The 18,213-nt window shown below is 37.7% G+C and overlaps 1 protein-coding gene and 1 long non-coding RNA gene across 13 annotated transcripts in view; one reads left to right on the top strand and one right to left on the bottom strand.

Annotated features, from left to right (window-relative positions):
- Positions 1–18,213, bottom strand: part of PARD3 (par-3 family cell polarity regulator) — a 445,998-nt gene that overhangs the window by 336,972 nt on the left and 90,813 nt on the right. The window lies entirely within an intron of this gene.
- Positions 1–18,213, top strand: part of LOC308191229 — a 77,227-nt gene that overhangs the window by 39,692 nt on the left and 19,322 nt on the right. Inside the window, exon 2 of the long non-coding RNA XR_013947819.1 lies at positions 1–18,213. This exon is cut by the window's left edge and continues 37,189 nt beyond it; it is cut by the window's right edge and continues 19,322 nt beyond it. This is a non-coding gene — a long non-coding RNA (uncharacterized lncRNA).

The raw sequence follows: 18,213 nt of genomic DNA, 5'->3' as shown, positions 1-18,213 counted from the left end.
CTACAGTGTATTGTTTTAGAGGCAAAAAATGGTTTTCCTCAAAAACAAGGTACAAAAATGTCATAAAACACAAAGTGGAGTAAATAACTCTCTTTAGCAGGAAAAGATGCACCTGCTTTCCATAGAGGTATAGATCACTGCCTTCATTACAGCACAGCTCCCAGTATTAAACAACACCATGCAAGGCAATTACTGATACACGAGCTACTTTAGACTGGTAGAGGACTGGTAAATTGAACGATAATGACACCACATTAAGGTATTTAAAACAAGCTATATTTGTGAACTAACTCCTGCATTAGGGAAAAACAAAAGAGAGAATATTGCTGTGCACACGACAATGTAAGGGTCCCCAGCTTAAATACAAGCTTTTGGGGTTCAAGACTGTGAATATCTCCACCAAACAATATTGAGCCCTCTAGTTTTAAACATCATAATGGTCTCCTAGTTTTTAAGTGATCTGCATGGGAAACGTACATTAAATCTTTCCAAAATTTTCTTAAGACCTTAAAATCTTTCCACCTCAAGTGCTGCTTCCTTTCACTTCTACTCATCAGCAAGACAGAGGAACAGAGCCTCTACACACAGATTTCCTACTGCACAGTGTTCCTTGAACTCCCCATTAATGGACCCTAATCCTCATTCCCAAAACAATGAGGAAGAATTCCTCGCATGGACCACCCACCTTTCAGAGGAAGTCACAAAAACCATAACTCTAAAAATTCCCACCTATTCTCTTTCCTAAATTCTCTTTCCTAAAACCACTACCGAAGTCAGCGTAAGAATGAAATCATGCCTTTACAATATACGTGCATTCCACACATCAGGAGCTATGCACATGTATCCACAACTGCATATTAACTTCTAGAAACTAGGACCAATAAAAACAAAATGCATACCAAAATCTTGTTCAAGTATATTTAAGAAGCTCCATTCCCACTCACCGTCATACCAAAACCTGAATTTTGTGCCTGGTGTTTAACACCTTAGGTGTTTTGTTTTTCAGGAGCAGCAATAAGGGAGGTCAGAGAAGGTGAGAAAGATGCTGACTTCCTAGAGCTATGAAAGAAGCTCAATTTTCAAATAGTCACCAGGTAGTAAAGGGAAGTGAGGAACGTACTCACTCGTGGGTCATCCGAACGATCCCTCTGCAGCTTCACTTGCAGCTTAGCAAGCAGGTAAACAAGAGGAACCTGGGATCTGTAACAGCCAGGTCCATTTTCAGCAAAACACCAAGGCAATCCCATCCTTCCCCAACCATCCAAACAATCAGCCTTTGTTAGAGATCTCAAGAACTGCCTATTTTGCTTTATCTAAAACACGTATTATTTAATGGGCTCAAAGAACCCGAGAAGAAGTTTAATATGGAAACATCACTAATGGGAAACTTTCCCTCCCTCCATGTTCGTGTTAAGCTGATGTGAACCTGATTTATTGAGTTCTATTCCACCAAGACTTGCAGCAGTGAAAGAAAACTCACAGTAGCCTAAAGGAGAGCAGAAGACAGTCTGTCACCTTTACTTCCAGTGATATTTCATGCTGGTTGCACAAATAAGCACTGGGTTCAGAACATGAGCAGGGGAGGAAGATTCAGAAATGGTGTCAAATGCTCAGAAACAATTCCAACAGCCCGTGGCAATCACTGCAAAAAGGCAGAATCTGCACTGCAGCCTCGAGGCACTGGGCAGTGGTTTGGGAACCGCATTCCACTCTTACAAAATTCTGTTATTCTGGCTGTATGGAAATGGTACAAAATTCTGTTATTCTTGCTGTATGGAAATGATGACGCGTCTCAGAACTAGGAGAACAAAAAGCAGATGAACAGGCAAACTCTGCGGAAAATGAGAGTGTTTTCAGCTTGCTTTCCTCTCAGTTTTACTCTTGAGAATATTTTGGGTTCTGCTTCCCTGTGTCTGTGTCTTACTTGATGTACAGACCCTCCCAAGAGAATTCCTTTTATTAACACAGGTAGGAGTTTTTGCATTTTCTGCTCGGATTTCTCTCAGAAGACAACTTAAAAGTGAATTTTTATTAGCAGTGACACGGATGGTTTTAATCCTGGATTGTTTCCATACACATTCTGAGCAACCCAAAACAGTTCTCAACTGAAGAGAAAAAAAAAAAAAAAAAGAAAAAAAAAAAAAGACATGAATTTCTCTCAGGATACTTAGCAGCTTTAAAACACGCTTATTTTTAATAGCCAAAGAACCCCACCAAGAACTCCTTTCTGCAGAGGACGTTACTATTTCACAATTTAGTTCCATTTTAATTTGGAACAAATACTTGATATTATGGAATACTATCAAGAATTAATAACTGTTATTTTTAATTCTTATTTCTTTCCTACAAGGTAGTTGCTGTCTTGCTCTGGGATGATCCAAGTACCACAAACAGTGAAAAAAAATTGCATCTCTGAATCCAAAGAAGTTCAGGAAATAGCAAGGAAGTATCTGAACTGATAAGCAGGGAACAAACTAAAATTGTGTTGAAATGGAGCATTCTCTGCTAAGCACAAGCAGTTGATTTGCATACTTGCACAACTAAGCAAAGAAAAGCAGGCCCTCATTTTCCCTCAAACACTTCTCAGCAGCCACAGAAAGGACCACAATAGCTACAGACACGATCAGCCTGCTGCAGGTAGGGCAGGTCACAACTCAGATGTGTAGTGCTTACTGAGATATACCTCTAGCTTGCTACAAATTTTACCCTAAGGGTGTAAATAATAATGCATGTTTTATTTTGCAATTTAACTAGGCTCATCTATTCTTACATCCTACCTGCCCTCCTCAACCACTTCTCCATGCTGTTCCTTTTAGAAAAATTTGTCTCTTTATCTTTTCCAAGTTACATAGCTGACCTGATGGCACTTTGACTGTAGCATTATAAGTCTATATTTTAAAAATACTTCCTCACCAAATACTTTCTCAACCATCCATCTTCCATGTGAAAATCCAGATTCAATGACATCAAGCATGTAAAATTCTGCCATGGATACACTTTAAAGTAAAGTAAAGATACACTAAGTCTACAGGCACCGGACTAATTCACACATTATCAGCATGTAAGATGCTTTAATAAATTATATTACTCAAATTTCATTTTTATTAAAATCATATTGAAAACTAAAGTAAGAATTAAATGATTTCCTGCTTTACCAAATGCCATTTTCTTGGTCTGCTACCAGACTGTCACCACTCTAGTTATAGAAATTCTTTTCTATTGTCTTATTAACTAATTTTATAAACTAGCTCTAAGTATTTTTTAGCCTTACAGAAGCACTTTGTTGTGCAGCAGTTATTTTTAACCTAATTTCTTCTTTCTTGGTTTATCAGAATATGAGTTCAGCATAAAGTAAGGAAGATAAAGCAGGGTCAAGTGTCAATGACCCACTCTACAACAGCTCATGTGTTAAAGAGAGCGGTAAAATCTCAATGGTATGAAATATTTAAGGCTCTTGAAAAGACACTGAAGTCTATCCCAGACTCACAGGAGGAAATATATGCATTTCCAGCATATTTAATAAGTGTAATAATTGGAGTGCTTAGAAACCAGAGTGATAAAATGCTACATTCATCTCTCCTAGCACATTAGTGTACAATTACTGCTGGCCTAAAAATAGGCCAAGTCACTCAAAGTTGAAAAGATCAAAAATTTTATAACTTGAGTGACTTGGACTATTTTTAGACCAGTCTTACAAAGATCAAGAATTTCATTAGGTTAGGGAAATATATAATTGCTGTTGGTAGTCAAACAAGACATATTTTCTTGAACTGAAGACTAAAGCTAGTAACTTATAAATATATATTCATTTTTTTTTAAAAGATCATGAAATAACCTCAAATTTATGCAGCTTACTGATAAAGGACAATTCCTCGACCATCTCAGCTAACAACTTTAAAGCTTTGTATTTTTGCAGGGTACATCAGCAAATTAAATCTCTAATACTTTGAAATCACTGTTATGAAAGAGTCAATATTTTACTCTGTGTTTTGATATTAGATCGTTACATTAGATATAATGAAAGAAAATGCATGCTTATATATCTTTAAACATCTTACTGCTGAAACAAACCTGCAAAGTAGTGAAACCCAATTTTCTCCCCTGCATGTGGAGGTGAATGCACTGCACAGATTGATAACTCCCATTGCGAGTGTGGCTAAGTGTTTCTAAGCAACCTTGCTCCATCATCTTCCGTGACAAAAACAAGTGAAAGAGTTTGAACTGCAGTCTAATAGAGCAGTGAATACTAATGACTAACCAAAAAAAAAAAAAAAGGAATCTTATCACTGATTCCTTTTGTGGAAGGTACAGAAACTACAATTACAAAAAAAAACTTAAACATGTAGTAATTAAATTGAAAATGTGAACAAATAATTTTAAGCTTATCTTCAGTAATTATGTAGGAAAAAAGAAAGCAGATTTCAAACACTGGAATCAGGTTAATTATTTTTTTCATATGCATCTCCCTCCACAGCACAAAATACCCATGAAAACATATTCATTCCCCACATCTGCAAGTACACAGAAAGGGCAACATTTCTTGGCCAGAGAACTTACTTCAGTCATGGTATCACTTCTGAATAGCCAACCCACAACCCACATCGGCAGAAAATGAGTTGCTTTGACCTTCCCGGCCGGATACCTCACGCATCATCACACAACAGATTTGGTAATGGCAATGCTGAAAGCAGCATACTGTCATTTTACCCTAAAAGCCTAGAATGCAGAAGTACAAGACAAAAATATGAAAATTAGGGACACACAGACTTCTTTTTTACTCCTATGCCAAGACACCATCACACATGCAGAGCTGACTGGAGCTGACTAAGTGCCAGTGTCAGAGAATCCCACATGCTAGGTCGGTATCGGTGCTGCTGTGCCATGGTATACAATGGACAACTGCTTGCCACCGCCAAATACCTGGATAAAAGCAAGATCTTCACCATGAGGGGAGTTGTGTATAGATCGAAGCAATAATCTCAATGTATTTAGCTTTAACCATCTCTGTACCCAATCATAATTCGGAAAATTATGAAGTTAATATACTTGCTAAATCAAGCACCCATCTGGCATGCTTTGTTGCTATATTCTTTGTTCAGCCACACCTTTCATATTGTAGGAATGGACAACGAAGAATAATGAATCCTCTTGTAAGTGTTGGCATAACCCACCTCCCAGCCAAAAAAAAAAAGCAACAAATCTTTGCTTTTATGTTTTTATTTGTGAAGTTTTGATCATTTCTCAATAGTTAGTATATACCTTCAGTGAATACGACTGTGAACTGAGTAGAATATGTAGTGACCACAACCACACAGGAAAAAATCTTGAAGCTCTTAAAGTTATAAGGAGCTCCAGTATGTCATACTTCAATCTATGTATCGACTGATCTCAAGAACAGAGAAAAAAAGTTAATAAAAAGTTTTAAGATGTTATTGAAAATTATTAACAAGTTAAATTATTTTGTTTTTATACTATAATAAAAGTCTGACATTTTCCCAAAGCATAAATACAACTTTGTTGCACAGTCTCCCGTCATTGTTCTTTGTTTAACATAACCTTGATGATTTTAACATTCCTACGTTAACCTTGCAGACCTAAGGACTTTGATTCGGACTGCATCCCAGGCACTCTCAGGCAACGCACCAAACACACAAAGCACAAGACTTGTTGAAGTCGCAGATGTTGTGCTACAGCCTTTTTAGAGGCTTTGCTTTTGCCCAGCTGACATCTTAAGAAAAAGGATTTAAGGACAGCCACAAAGTAGCTAAAAATGGATTATGCATGCAGAAAAATTGCCAATGGCCTGAAAATTCAGTCTACTGTGTTATCTAAATGTAAGAGACACGGTCCTAATAAAGTCAAGTTGCTTTTTTCAGAGGAGGTAATAGGTTTTTACCTCAGTAGCAGAGATTTTTAGTATATTTTCTACAGAAATATGCAGGACAAAGCATTTTGCTGATGAAAGAATATGAAAACATCATTTCAAATGTATGGCAAATTGAAAATAGGAAAGCTCTTGTTGAAGCCTCTATGTAGGTTTACACTAACAAAATTATATATGAAGAACTTAATTACATAAAAAATCTTCCTTCCATCATGGTATCACTAAAGAGCAAATGAAAATACTGTACAAAATACTTTGAGAGAACACGAGGCATAAATATCAGTAATTTATGAAAAAGGTCCTTTACAGTTGTTAGTTTTATGCAACATTACCTATAGATTGATTTCTTAGTTATCACATTGATCTGCTCTTCAAAATTGAGAGCAGTATAGACTAGATAGGGAGATGATGCATAATGAATTAATAAACTGTGAAATTACAATCTCATTACCATTTTGCTATTCTCTTCCCACACTGCATAGGATTGCTCTGACAGCAATGGGGACTTCTACCCAAAGAACCAAGAACCTGGCACTATGGATGCAGTGAGGTTTCCTGGATAAGAGTGAAATGACAAAGTAGTACCTGGACTTCTAAGATGTGTCTTTTCCCATAAAACATCTAAAGAAGCTGTCTCTAGGAGAAGGCTTTGCTAATAAAATTATAAATCATCCTCCTGGCTCCACCTGAGGTCACTGGAAAGGTTCTCAGCATCTTTCAGAGGAGCATTACTTCTACAGAAACTGTGTCATGCTTGACAAAGTGATGCTAAGAAGTACGGATTAAGCTAGCAAGTCAAAGTTTGAAGTGAGAGATGGACATCTTTTATCAGATAGAAGTAATAGTGACAATAATAATAATAATAGGTCCTGGAGTACATAAACCTTTCCTCATGTATGAAGGAAAACCCATGCATTTAACAGAAGGTAGAACAACACGTAAGCATAAAAAATCCTCACTTTTCATTTTAAATTTCTATACAGAATGAAGTAGGGATCCATTAGGCAAATTTCATCTTGTAACACTTCATTAGTGAAAATAACGAACACGTTACGCAAGAATACACAAGAAAGCTTACATGACAAAAAAAACTTTTCTAAAAGGTTTTCTACTTTTCCACAAAACCAAGAAACGCTGGGGGAGTCCTCCTGCCTGGTCACAGTACCGCACGGTGACCGCGTTGATGCAGAGGCAGGAAGCGGGTCTCCACCACAACCATTTCACGTCCGTGCTGAGGCCCAATGGCCGTTCTCTCCACAATTTGCAGAGCTCTTGGACGTAATTACACCTCACAGGAAAAATGATCTTAGAAATCATATTTCAAGTCCTCTCTTACTTGCCTTGCTCTGACTCGCTATAGATGGCAAGCAAGATAGGATTAACCAAAGAGGCTTAACTATATCTTGCCGTCAGGAGATAATCACCAATTACTGCTTCAGACAAATCTGATTTAGGCTTGCTGCAAAAGGAGAATTCTACGATGGGGAGAGAAAGGGGGAAAGAGACCTTAAGAGTTTGATAAAGCAAACTGATTTTCCTCTAAGAAAATCAGATTTTATATTTGAAGCATTCTCTCCTGATTAATACCACTACATTTTCTAAAGAAATTCTAAACTAAATCAAGTTATTGTTCAGTAGGGTTGTTGGATTTTTATTATTCAATTCACTGTTGGCAACTATGAAAGCAGCTGATTTCTCTTCATCTAAGTATTTATACAATAAAAATAGAAGTAAATGGTCATAACCATGAAACCTGAGTGCATTACAAATTTTAAGAGGGATGAAATAAATGACTTCCTTGTTTCATTGAAAGCCTTGTCTAAAGTGAATTTGTCTATGATTAGATGTATACACAATAAATAAGAAATATACAGTGGTTTGCTCAGTTTGATAAGAAATACCTTGTTTCATTGTATAATTAATTTCCAACAAAAATCATTTCACCATTAGTTCTACTATTTAACATTTGCTTTTATTGCATATCTTCATATTAAGAATAAGGAAAATCAAGCAATATTTGAATATCAAATATTCAAGAATATCAAGCAAATCACTATTACAAGTCATTTGCTCCAGATCACTTTCAAGCAGTCACACTTATTTTGCTTTATCACAACAGGTTTTAAATTTCTCTCAAAACCACTGGCTGTTGAGAATGATCACGGAAGGCTACCAACCAAGTGAGGACAGAAAGAACAGCTCCATAATGGCCTGGAGTTTACTCCAGTTCAGAAATTTGGGAAATGTAGGTCAGGAAATAAAAATAACAGCACATGTTAAAATTTCAATGCAAATATATAAAATTTTTATTATCCACAAAGATGTCCACTTCATCTTCTCCATGTTTATAAAGGTGGTGGAGTTGGCTAGATATAAATGATCCTACCAGACACAACCTTCAGATACATTCATAGCAAATCAATCATTAGACTAAAATTCCCTCAGAAATCACATTATTATAACACAAATCAGTATTATAGTCTTAACTGCTTCCTCAAAACCAAGCAAAAAATAGTAAGCATGCTGTAAAGGAGAGCATGTAACAGATAATGAGATTCCACAGGTGTACCCTTAATTTTACGATGTTCTGATGCAATGCATACTTATCGAATTACAGAAAAACTAGTAAATAGCAGCAGATTGACTAACTGAATGAGCTGGCAAGATCTATATGTGGGCAAAATTATCTACAGATTCTAAAATAGGCTTTAATATACTTCTGAATAGACTAATATACATACAAGGTACAAAAACCCATTATCATTTTCACCAGACACATAATTCCTATTTATGATACACAATGTTGTGTATCATCTGTAATCACCAATTTAGATTATAAAAACCCTCAAGCAGTGGAACCAATAAATCATAGAAGAGCTTAGAGCTATTAGAAAACATTAATTCTATTCTCAAAGCTAAATTACATTTCACAATTTCTATCAATGGGTTTGAATGGAACCTTGAAATGATTAATGTTTTATCAGAGATAGCACAGACAGTGAACACAGAGTCTGCCGTTTAGGATTTAATGCTGGTAGTGTGCTACTGACCAAGTAAAAACTGATAGACTTATCACCAGTACCAGCACTGTCGAGCATTACAGATTGCAAAAGTAAAGCATGTATTTGTAATTAAGTCTGCAAGCCAGCCGACACAGTATTAGGTGGTCGACACAAAATATTACCAACCGCAACACCGTAAGAGTCACAACGCACGGGTAATTGGTAGCAGCGTAATTGAAATGCCTGCATGTACTGCAGGTGTCTGAACCAAGGCTCCCTCTGCTGTCAGATGAACTTTTGAAGAAGGTGACTCAGAGCACTCCTGGGCAGTGCTCTATGTTCGGTATGTACTCGTTATCCCACCAGAAGAACGCAAACCAAAAATAGAGTGAATATTCCTGTTAAAGCTTCCCATTTGAGAGTGAGGTTGCACAGAAAGGAATGACAGACGTTTGCGTCCAAGCACCTGCTACAACCAGGTAAAAAGGCAGCATTTTAGTACATAAGAAGTGAGGTATTGATACCACAGGTCTGAAGACAAGTAGAGTCATGGTAACATACTGAAGAAGGCACTAATGAAAAAAAAAAAAAAATCAACATCTTCTCATCTATAATATCTTCCCTCGACCTTTCCTAAAAGTTGTATTTAAATGGAGTGAAAAAGCTCTGCAGTGGATCGCAACATGACTAACAGAGAGTATATTAGTCAGGTGTCACTCAGAGGGGAGTTTACTTGGAGGAAAGAGACAAAATACGGACATGCAAAACTGCAAAACTAGGAGGGTAAGTGAGCCTGTACCAGAAGACAAAATGAAATAAAATCTATCAGCTCTGAAGTCAGCCATCTGAAGATGAACAAGACATTTCCAAAGAGCTAAACATCTTGCTACAAGCTTCAGTAAAGCTTCCAACATCAACACAAGCGGTGGCTGTTTCCCAGACTTCAGAATACAGCGAGGAAGATCCGTCTTTGTAACTAAACAGACTCCCCAGCATGCACACACATAATGCATATAAACAAAGAAAATGTGATATTGTGAGGGATAAGACTATTGCTAGGAATGAAAAAGTGGGTTAAAAAAAATGCTTTCTTCCTTCTCTGCTTCAAAAAGAAAACTGAATTTTCTATAGCAATAAAATAAGTGTTATCCCAAAGTCATGTCAATATTTTTTCTGAAGAAAAAGCAAATAAAGCCATATCTAGAAGATTTCTATCATGAGTTTCTCACATACAAACAAATTGTGTTTCTATTACCTGTGTATAACTATATCTTCAAAACCAGTAGCACATTTTAATGTCCATTTTCTTTCCCCACATAAGGATTGATTTACATGTAAGTACAGGACGGGCTTTGTTTATTTGTCTAGTTTTGTGTTCACCTAACAGTCCCTTTATTTTTAGTTGTGCTCTGTTCTCAGTAAAATTTCTATTAACTTTTCCTCCCCTCAAACGAATTAGAGATTAAATCTTGCCACTTTGGTAATGTAAAAATGAATTGTTCTCAACAAAAGGATTTCATATATATAGTGCAAAAGACCTCATTAGAAAAGAAAATTCAATTAGGAGAGACTAATCAGGGAAAATATCTTCCTCTTTAAAACAACACTACAGCCAAGTTGATCTTACTTCTAAAATTCATTCTCCCAAAGACTACTTCAGAAAGTTTTAGGGGAGATGGGCAGAGGAAATAGTACCAATAAAATTAGGTTTCACTGTGTTAATTAACAGCAACTTTCATTAATTGTTGTCACAAAATGATGAGAAAAGCTGGGATTTCATTTCTTTGAATTTTCCAATCTGAGATGTATCTGGTGGAAATGCATTAGCCAGTTGTAAATTATGTTTTAATCAAATAAATGCTGATGTTTCGCTACAAGACAGCTTGTTAAAAAAGCTGAAGACCTCTAATAAACATAGAAGGAAGCGTGCCTTTTGCCTTTGTAAAGTGCCAGCACTACTCAAAAAAGATAAACTCAACAGGTATGAAATCAGATTCCTTCTGAACACCAAGCCCCAGCGCAGATCGAGAAGTCCATGTCTGAAATGCTCTTGATGCAACTAAATATTTCTTTTTAATCACACCGTTGTTAAAAATGTATTGATGAAAGGTTTACTAGGAAGACTCTTTGTGATTCAGCACTCCCCACACAGACTACCTGGCTAACAGCCATGATGTAATAAATGATTTAGATAAGAAGAAGGCACGCCATTTTCTATACTTTTACAGGGCTTAGAGGATCTGCAGCAGCAGGAGTCGGGGAGTTCTATCTGTGTGTTTTCCATTACAGGAAAATTAATACGTAAGTCAAAAATTCATAAATGATAATTTTCTTCCAAATTTGCTAGTTTGAATAAGGTTTCCTCCAAATAGGGAAACGGGGAGAGAAAAAAAAAATAACACCTTTTGCAAATGGAGGCTTTTGTGAAACTGCAGTGCTGCTGCTCAACCTCAGGGCTCTGTGATAAAGCCAAGAGACGTTTCTCATAACTTTGTATTATCATTTACTTCCACTGCTCCCTTTCCTCATGCCTATTTTCTTCTCTTGGTATCCAGTTTCCTTTCATAGTTAAATATACACTCAGACTGCCAGCACGCTTTCCTTCCTACCCTCACCCCTCACACGTACCTATGGACTCAGAGCCGCTCCGTGGGAACGGGAGTTGCGGGTCCGTGCATCTCGGCCCCAAACCAGCACTTCCCGTGCCCACTGTCCCCAGCTTACATCCTGCAGTGCTAGAACAGGCCAGCTGTCTCCAGCCTAAAAAAATATCTGAACAATAGAGTGGTTAAAATCTGACCTCCTGTAATGCCATTTGGCAGGCTGTTATACAGAAATAACAATGGCTTAAATTTATTTCAATAGGAACAATTCCCACATCGCAATTTTATTATGAAAAACACAATTCTTTCTGCTAACCTCTAATTCTGTGGATTTGATCTCTTCTTTTCAGTCCTCTGAGATTAGGCGGAAGCACTTATTGTAGTTTACCTCATTAATCTACAGCTTTTTTACTTACAAAGTTTCCTCACCTATTTCCTTAGCCCATTCTCTATACCCGAAGGATTGATTCACTCAAATACACCAAATTGCAGAGCACCTCTGAAGGGGACAGTAAAAACCACGTAGCTACTGAAGTAGAGACCCCCTGCCAGATCACATATGTGTTTTCAAAATACATTATAGCCGTCTCTGAGGACCAGAATCTCTCTTCTGATCACAAAATCAAAGCCTAATCAAGAGATAACACAGACTTTGGTTTCAGCATTATGACTACTTTTGTAAAATGTCTTGTTGCCATTTGTTCCAGAGTGCCTCATCTCAGTATCATTTCAAATAGCTACACTGCGTTTGGCATACTAAGCCTTTCTGATTTACGCTAGTCACATTAATTTTAAACTAATAAACCCAAGCAGAAAAAGTCACATTTCTTTTTGTTCAGGAAATAAACTTGCCCTCAGCTATAGTCAATCCATATTGATTACTTAGTGGAAATCTAACTGTAATCTTATTTTACTGTATCTCCTAGAAAGACTTCATTTTTAAGAGAAAATCAGCTCCCAGGGAACAATAAGACTGACAGTTCATGTAAGAATTTAAGAGACAGTAGCATAAGTTAGAACGCGTAAGTCTGTGTGTGTAGATATATATATATGTACCTGTTATGCAGGCACTACCACCTTTTTAAAGATGGAAGAGAGAATCTGGATAAAATATAGAAGAACAGAATGTTGTTTCATGGTCCACACATTTGTACAGCTCAGTTAAGGCTGTTCCTGCAATTCTGGTGATTTCCTTAGAGTTTCAAAAGCCCAATGGGAAACAGACAGTGCAAGTTCAAATAAAAGGCAAAATAATTAGTTCAAAAGAAAATTTCATAAAACATATTTAGAGATGGGGAACAAGGAAAAGATAAGTTCTTTTCCATCCAATTTCATAAAAAGGAAGTGTAATAAAGATATTTGTATTTTTTGTAGCCAAAAAGTTAAATAGACTTATGAAAACATCAGCAACTCAAAGATTATAAGGCGACTCTAAGATCATAACAGGGAGCTGGAAAACATTTATTTTTTTCCCACACAATTAGGATTCAGCAATAATACGTAATGAGACCCACGTCAAATTATTATTTTGACTAGGAATATCATAACTTCCTGACAATCCAAAATTTCTATGAGGTAGATCTAAGAAGAGTTTGAGAAACATCCCCAACTACCTGGCATTCTTCTGTGAGAAGAAAATGGAAAAATTGTCTTCTCTTCTGATATGGTGGATTTACTTCCTGCCTTTCCAAAATAGTCAACAACTAAACACACACATTAGAAACACCTTTACAATGCACGGAAGCCTGGGAAAGTGCCAAGAAGTATCCATTTCCCGCTGCAATCATCGCATCCCACTCAAACCCAGACTCGGCAAAGCATTTAATATGTGAGGTTAAATTTCAGTTTAAATAGTCGCAATGAAATGAATGTAACTTCACTGTCCAAGTTCTTATTGAACCGCGTCTACGGGAAGGAAATCACCTATTTTAGGGTGTAGAAAAGTGAGGATGTCTTCTTTAAAAAAACAGAACAGAGCAGGAGTGTGCCTGAGCATACGGACTGCCCATCATTCAGTGGGTACCCTCAAAATGCACTCACTGTTACAGCAGAAATAGAAGTCATAACAGGACCTGAGAGTCATGTAGTAATACTAAACTATAAAGCCCACACACACACTCATTAATCTTTGCAAAACTGAAGCTGCTAAAGCTTAATAACATTCCTTTAATTATATTTAGTTGGGAAATCAACAGTGCCTCACTTGTCACGGTTGGATAAATAATATTCATTAGACGTTTGCTTAGAACAGACAATTTTTCTGACACTGTAGTTGCAGGTTGAACAAATGATGTATTTAATCACAGAAATGATTTTTTTGTTGTCGTCTTTTACTGCATCCTGCCCCTCAGCCGGATCCACCACAAAATCCTCCTCCCATCCCACGACAAATACCTGATTCATGGCCTCTCTGCCAGGGATGGGAAGGGCCTGAGGAAAACAGCCAAAATTTGCCCCTGGTTATAGCTCTGCTACTGCCGCTGCAACGAGTGAGACGCGGGCAATTCGGAGCGACTCTTCTCCTTCCAAGTCAATCACAAAACTGTTTTGGCCATTTTCAGAGGCCAGATGAAGGTACTCAGGGAGAAGAGCTGGCAGGCACTGTCGTTCCTGACCCACACAGTATGGTATTTATATTTTCATATGGGCATCAAGTAAATGCAAATTACCAATTTAAAAAGCATTTCTGTTACCAGCGTCCAGTCCTGAGAAAGACAGAAATGTATGGTCTTCCCTGATTTGTTTAAAAATATATAAATTCTTTTTATCTTTTAATTATGACGATAATTTTGTGAGAAGAAGAATATTTCCTGTGATAAGTTGTTTCTTATTCTCATTCTCACTTCTCAATATATTCTCATTGTCTAGGCCCAAATGACACTTTAAAAGGCTTTTCCTGTGACCGTACCTGAGGCTCAAAGAACAAAACATTGCAGAGGGCTCTGGGAGCAGTTCTGCATCCGCACCTGAGCGCCGCCTGCCCACGCTGGCAGCACCGTGATGAACTCTCGAGAATTCGAGAATCGGGCTCAAAAGTGCTAAAGAAAACAATCTGGATGACACTACATTTAACAGCCATCTTTGATGATCTACAGCCAGTCTGCAAAATCAAAACCATACTAAGAAGCAAAACTGGCATTGGCTGCCCTGTCATCAAGTGTTGATGCTCCCTGGAACGGTTTGAGCCCTCCTGCAGTTCTGACAGGAATTTAAATACATAATGTTTGTGTGTGTGCAAATTGGGTGCAGCTTGTTTACAACAAGACAAGGAAAGTTAGCATTGAACAATATTTTCTAATCATTCTTAAAAACAGAAAGAAATCAAGAAATTCCAAACTCCATCTGGACACCAGCTGGCAGTCCTTACAGGACGAATTTAACCTCCTACGTGGTTAGAAGCTGGCATGGTTTCCTCAGGCCAGACCCTTCACAGGACTCCTAGCCCCACGGCTGCTCGCAGGTTACACCAAGCTTACACAGCGAGTGACGGAGGCCTGGACGGCCGGGAGCAGGATCCGATCCTACAGGCCTCAGGCCTCGTGCACACCCTGCCTGCAGCCCGTGGTGGACGGGGAAAGGCAAGCGACACCGCTAGCTAGAAGTTCCTTGCTTTTATCCACTTATTTTCTTGACTTAATATAATCTGAAAGCACGTTTGAATTTAATTTCCTTCAGTTTTAACAAGCACATCTTTTAAAAGAAAATCACATTTAGAAAAAGCCCACCGCATCTGGTGCTCGCAGCACAGCCATGGAACTGATAACATCTCAGCCGAGTGCCCGAGACGGCTCGATTCATGACACCAGGGCTTCTTTCCAGCATCGATGTGATCTCCCCACAAGTGTTTGGTACACTCACAACACCAATATGGCTCTCACCAAACCAAAACACGGTTAAGAACAGGGTTTCTCGAACAGCCAGTGCAACAGCCGGCATGGGCAGCTGCCCTCGTTCGGCCAGCATCCACCGGCTGGAAGAGCCAAAGGTCTTCGGAGATGCACTCAGTTATCCCCGAAAGGGGTGAGAGTGGAAGTTCAGGTACCTGAGAAGGCACTATCTAGGAAAAGGACAGTGACAGGTGAAAACAGCGTCGGCAGAGGGAAATGTCACCAAAAAAAGCCACTCTGCACATGGGCAGAAATCCAATCACATGCTCAAGATTTTAGTACTTTTGTATGGTTGCCAAGGACTTGTCCCTTTTTCCTGATTAATAGAAGGAATATTTAAACTTACTACATTTCTAGGTGTCAGAATATAGAACAGAATATTCTGGAAAATAGATTTAGGACCCCCATAAAAAACCTGAGTATACACACCCTAAAAATGTTTTGATTCATTAAGCCTCAAAATGGAGTACTTGTACAATCCTTTGTAGTCAAAAATTCAAAGATATCACGTGAAAGAAGTCAAGACCTGTCAGCTCACTCTGAGAAAGCTGAAATAGAGGTGATTCTCTTATTTTGCACTATATTAAATACAGCTGTAAAGACCTGTCAAAGCAATTTTTTGTAACTAATGCCGTACTATAAATTACCTAGCACATATTAAACATATATACAAACACATATTAGTTTTTTCATAAATCCATAGTATTTCTGATTTTTTAATTTGAGTCTCTCACACAATAAACAGATGCACAAACCATTTTTCTATTGCAGCACAACCTCAAATATAATAAGTCTTTATGGCCTGAAACATGAGCTTTTAACAACATCTGTGCAGTTAGAAAATATAACTCTGCTTCCTAATCACTGTAGGGAATAAGAGTCTTTTCAAAAGTACTACCTATTGTAAATACATATTAGTGGCACAATGTTAAAATGATTATATTTTTATTTAATTACAATCCACTCTACATGGCTTTTCACGTAGCCTACATCACAATTAATCTTGATTAGAGAAACCTGCAGCATAGTACTGTTCAGAGTAATCAGGATGATTACACAACATATGATCTTTATGTTTCTGTTTTGTCTCCACAGCGGTTATCAGATACTTATCAATTTTCTAGCCCGGAAGAAAGTTTAGACAGGAAGGCAACATGGGAACAAGCTAACCTGAATGTATTTGACTTCAGCTGAAGAAAGGCCATAAAGACAAATCAGATTTATCTTGCAAGGTTCACAGTTCCTACTTTTTTGGTGGGGAGAAAAAAAGATTTCAAAACTTAAATATTTCAGGATAAATCCTCTGCAAAAATGAACATGAACAGAAAAATCTATGATTAGTGAGCTGCCGTAAATAAGCACTACAGAGAAAACCTTGAGAAGCTGATGCTTTAGTGAGACCAGCAAGCCTTAGTACCCTAATTCAGATTATCAATTTTTCCCTAAGAATCATCACTTCGTTAGGGGCTCATTTTATCTACCTCTTATGCCATGCACAGCAGCCACTTTTACTAACAATGGATCAAACTGGTGCCCAGAACAACGGAGTGGAAAAAAAGGAGGAAATCTTTTCAAAGCAGCAGAGGGGAGGACATAGAGTAGCACTGGGTAATAAATGGTCCTGGGCACGAAGGATGAGGAATTGGCACTATCTCCATAAAAGAACTGAGCGAAAAGCAAGGCAAGATGGAAGAGGCTGGAAGGGAGCAAGTGAAATATATGCAATTCAGTAGAAAGGGGCAGAAAAGTCTTCATCAGTCATCTCTCATGCTCTCCCCCACAGTCAACTGAAAGCATTTCTCTGACATACCGCACCGGTTAAAGACGTGGGTTCTCTCCTGGTTACCTGAATGCTAAGTGAGAATGGGCAAAACATCCTCCTTCTACCTGTCACAGCATTTGCAGAGGTTTGGGCAGTGGTACTGAACTCTCAATAACCTGCATAGCACGACAGGATGCTGGAGCCAAACTTGGTTTCCAGTTTGTGTTTCACGGCCTTAAGAAATTACACCCAAAGAGCAAAAGACTTATAAACTACTATATGGAAATTAAAAATACAAAGATAAAGCTTTAATTCTAGCATCGCTTCCTGGGGAGTGATTCATTTGGTTATTTAATGATTATTTTAATCATACTTGGTAATTATTAACATTCTACACAAGCAGCTATGGATTATTTACACATGCAGATAGAGAATTTGAGACTGTGTGAAGAAGTCAAATCAGCAGTGAAATTTCAACAGTGAAAGACTAATTTTGCCAAAGGCTGACGTTTCCAGGTGTATGTACACACCTAACTATATATGCCATGTATTATGGGAGAAAGATAAGTAAAAATACTAGTTCTTAAAATCAGAGAATACTAAACAATCTATATTAATTTGTGCCTGTATTCCAAATTAACTTTGAGAGCAATATTTTTCCCAAGAATAATTTATATCCTAGAGGTGAAGCACATCAACAGGATTCAGTATTACTTTTGAAAATGGCTTGACAATAAAACAATATTAAAATTCTTTCCTGCCCTTAGCTGAACCTCACAACTTCCAGGAGGACATTTCTGCATTTATGATCTAATCAGTGGGGTCAACAAGAGTCACTGACCATGAAATGGAAAGAAACGTTTCAGTGGTTATATAATGACACCTTAACGCAGCTTCTCGTTAATCAACGACTGCCATTAGCAAAGCTCTGAAGAAGAAAGATTTGCGATGACTCTGTAATTAGGCAGCCTACTGCAACTGTCAACATGCAAGGAAAAAAAAAAAAAAGCTACCATAAGGAAATAGGGAAAGAATTAAAAATCACAGCAAAACATCCACAGATGTTCAATACAGC

This window comes from Anser brachyrhynchus (assembly GCF_964034855.1).
Source record: "Anser brachyrhynchus genome assembly, chromosome: 2".
Taxonomy (NCBI): domain Eukaryota; kingdom Metazoa; phylum Chordata; class Aves; order Anseriformes; family Anatidae; genus Anser; species Anser brachyrhynchus.
This window is presented reverse-complemented; position numbering and strand designations above follow the sequence as displayed.